This window comes from Lathyrus oleraceus, chromosome 4 (assembly GCF_024323335.1).
Source record: "Lathyrus oleraceus cultivar Zhongwan6 chromosome 4, CAAS_Psat_ZW6_1.0, whole genome shotgun sequence".
Taxonomy (NCBI): Eukaryota; Viridiplantae; Streptophyta; class Magnoliopsida; order Fabales; family Fabaceae; genus Lathyrus; species Lathyrus oleraceus.
Genome location: NC_066582.1, coordinates 469,114,903 through 469,119,017, shown reverse-complemented (window position 1 = coordinate 469,119,017; position 4,115 = coordinate 469,114,903). Strand labels below are relative to the sequence as shown.

At 38.2% G+C, this 4,115-nt stretch overlaps 1 non-coding gene across 1 annotated transcript; it reads right to left on the bottom strand.

The window, feature by feature from the left end:
- Positions 1-1,902: 1,902 nt before the first annotated feature.
- LOC127077971 (small nucleolar RNA R71) lies at positions 1,903-2,009 on the bottom strand. The gene has a single exon (XR_007787728.1). It is a non-coding gene; the product is annotated as a small nucleolar RNA R71 (small nucleolar RNA).
- Positions 2,010-4,115: the final 2,106 nt, after the last annotated feature.

Sequence of the window (4,115 nt, the reverse complement as noted above, 5' to 3'; positions counted from 1 at the left end):
GAGACTCTCCGCTTCGTTCAATTTTCTTCTTCCAGCCGTGCAAGCATACCATTATTTTTCCTTTACTGTTTTTGCTTTTAATTGCAATTCTTATTTTTACTTTCCTTTCCAGTTAATCTTTCAGCACTTAATTAATTTTTCGCACAATAGTTTCTACACCGGAAACTATTGTGTATCTTTTACTAGATCTAACCTTACGTTAGACCCTAGATTTTTATTCCTTCACTTTTATTTTCCTGTCCGATTGAAGAATTCAAGAACAAATCCAACCGGTTTGTGGTGGAGTGTTCAAGATTGCTATAAATTATTCAGGTTCTTTAATTATTGTTTGAATTTATATATGCTCTGCTTTACTGTTTATTTATATTATTTGCCTGAGATGGAATTATTTATGCATGCTGATTATTTAGATCTGTTAAGCATGTCTGGCTAATTTATTTAGGTATCGGTATGTAGAGTAAGCGGAATGAAGGAATCAAAACTAAGTTGGTTTAATTACATTTAAAAATAAAATCACTCTTTTTACGGTCTCAATTTACAGGTTTAATAACAAGGTTTTGTACGAAAGTAAAAGACATAAAGAAGTTAAAATCTATAGAACGAGAGTTTGAGTTTTTAACTGGACAGTGTAAATTGGACATTAATTCTAGATCAGGGCGAAAGCAATTTTTAAAGTTAATTAAATTCTAATCTTTTTCAAAAAGTATTTTTAAAGGTTGAATGTGAGGACGAGAGTTAAGCATTTGAATTTAATTATATAATCTAAGTCAACAGAGCGAGAGTTTGAGACAAGGATGTTTAAACGTTTAGTGTTTTCTTAAAAAGAGTTTCTACGGATTCTATTGTTTTCAAAAAGTGATTTTGGACTTAACTAATAAGTGACAGCTACGTTAATATAAAATCATAGTTTATTCAACAGAGCGAGAGTTTGAGATAAGACTTTTAATCAATAGTGTCTACTGAAAGGATTTATTTTAAAACCAAGAAACCAACGAAGATTTGATTCCCTAATTACGACGAACTACATACCGATATCCGCTTAATTAATATTTAATTTAGATCTTATTTTAGTTTTAACTTTTCCCCCAAACAATCAAAGTATTATCCGCCTTAGCTTTACGAAGTAACCTTAGAAAATGGTATATCGATTCATAAGTCCCTGTGGGATCGATATCTTTTAAAACTACGCGATAGAACTGTGCACTTGCAGTTGGTACCCCAAATTCGACTCATTAAGTCGCGATCAAGTTTTTGGCGCCGTTGCCGGGGACTTTTATTTAGTCGATATCGTAACTCTTCTGTTACGTTGTAGAGACTAAGGCTTATTTTTCTTTTCTTTTCTTTCTTTCGTTGATTTGTATGCCACATACTCGCTCACAAGGCGAGCCGTTCTACTTACGAATCAACGATATCGAACTATATCTCCGAGTCTGACGACGAATTCGGGAATACCGTGCTGCGAACAATCTCCCTCCTGTCGAACTTCCTGATCTCAAAAATCTTCTTCCTTCGCCGATACCCGAGATGGCAGAACCAGCTCGTGCTCTTCGAGATTACGCCGCTCTATCGCAAGATGAGCCGCATTCGAGCATTGCTCCACCCGCAATCGAAGCAAACAACTTCGAACTTAAACCTTCACTGTTGTAGGCAGTACAACAGAACCAATTCTCTGGAAATCCTACCGAGGATCCAAACCTTCATTTATCCGTATTTGTCCAATACGCTGATACTGTTAAAGCTAACGGTGTCACTTCAGAGGCAATTCGACTTCGTCTTTTTCCTTTCTCGTTAAGAGATAGCGCTAGAAGATGGCTCCAGTCTCTTCCTTCCAACTCAGTCACCACATGGAACGAGTTAAAGAAAGTCTTTCTTGCCCGATATTTTCCGCCGAGCAAAACAGCTATGTTAAGAGCCCAGATAAATGGATTTAAACAGAAAGATAACGAGTCTCTTTTCGAAGCATGGGAAAGATACAAAGACATGATGAGACTTTGTCCACACCATGGTTTAGAGGACTGGTTAGTAATTCATACCTTCTATAATGGTCTCTTGTACAACACGAGGTTAACAATAGACGCCGCCGCAGGTGGTGCACTAATGAACAAACCTTATGCTGATGCTTACCAACTTATCGAAAGCATGGCCCAAAACCACTATCAGTGGGGAAGCGAACGAACAATGGTAGAAAAACCTCAAACTAAAACTGGCATGTACGAGATAAGTAACCTTGATCATGTTAACGCAAAAGTGGATGCTCTGGTCCAGAAAATTGAAAGTTTAAATGTATCACCTCCAGCCACCGTGGTTGCCCTAACTCAGAATTGCGAAGTCTGTGGAATCCAAGGTCACACTCCTGCAGATTGTCAACTCCTAACAGGAATCCAAGCGGAGCAAGTAAACTATGCTCAAGGAAGCCCCTACTCGCATACCTATAACTCAAATTGGAAGAATCATCCAAATTTTTCATATAAGAGTAATAATGCTTTATACGCATCTGGACAATCTCCGAATCAAGCCCCAGCTATACCTCCGGGATATCAAAAGCCGATCCCATCTACACCTAACAATAACACCCCTAGGAAATCCAACTTGGAAATCATGATGGAAAACTTTATAGCTTCTCAACAGTAAACCAATAAAGATTTCTTAAACCAGAATGTACACACTGGCGAACAAATTAAACAACTAGCAAGTAAAGTAGATGCCCTGGCTACCCATAACAAAATGCTGGAAACGCAAATATCACAAGTAGCTCAACAACAAGCGCCTACTGCTGCCCCAACTGGTACATTTCCTGGACAGCCCCAACCTAACCCGAGAAGCCACGCTCATGCAATCATACTAAGAAGTGGAACGGAAATGGAAGGACCGTCTGACCCAAGGATAGAAAACCAAAACTCTAAAAAGTCAAATGAGGAAGAAAATAAAACTAAGGAAAAGGAAGAGAGTAATAAGGAAACCGTAGAAAAGAAGGAACCTTATGTACCTCCACCACCTTATAAACCACCTATCCCTTACCCTCAAAGGCTTATTAAAACCAAAGATGCGGGCCAATTTAAAAAATTTGTTGACCTACTGAAACAATTAAACGTCACAATTCCGTTTACAGAAGCTATTACGCAGATGCCCTCATATGCCAAGTTCTTAAAAGAAATTATTTCTAATAAAAGGAAACTTGAAGATAGCGAAACCGTTACACTCACTGCTGAATGTAGTGCTATAATCCAGAATATGCCTCCTAAACTCAAAGACCCGGGTAGTTTCTCTATACCCTGTCACATAGGAAAATTTGTCATCGACAAAGCCTTATGCGATTTAGGAGTCGGTATTAGTGTTATGCCTTTATCCATATGCAAGAAACTGGAAATGGGAGAATTAAGACCAACTAAAATGTCTGTGCAACTAGCAGATCGTTCCGTTAGATATCCTGTAGGAATTCTTGAAAACGTTCCCGTGCGCATAGGTCAATTCTACATTCCAAATGATTTTATAATTATGGACATTAGAGAAGATGAAGTTACACCCATTATACTGGGAAGACCGTTCTTAGCAACTGCCAGTGCGATCATAGACGTAAAACGAGGACGACTCACTTTCGAAGTAGGAGAAGAGAAAATTGAGTTCATTCTTTCCCAATTTTTGAAAGCACCTGCAATAGAAGATACATGTTACTTCATGGATATCATCGATGAATGCATAAAAGAAACAGAGTTAGAAAAAGACAAATCATCTGACTATCTTGCAGAAGACAAACTTAACCAATGTTTAGCAATAACACCGGACCCTACCAATGCCTTAAGAAACCAACCCTAGACCTGAAAACACTTCCCAAAAATCTGAGATATGAATTCCTAGACTTAGAACTTGAACGACCAGTGATAGTTAATGCAAACCTAGGAAGACTCGAAACAGAAAAACTCCTGCATATCTTAAGAAAATATCCAACCGCACTAGGATACAACATCACCGATCTTTAAGGAATAAGTCCTTCTATTTGTATGCACCGCATCATGCTAGAAGAAGACTGTAAAACTTCTAGGGAACACCAGAGGAGACTAAACCCGATCCTGAGTGAGGTAGTGAAGAAGGAAATAACCAAGTTATTAGAGGCAGGT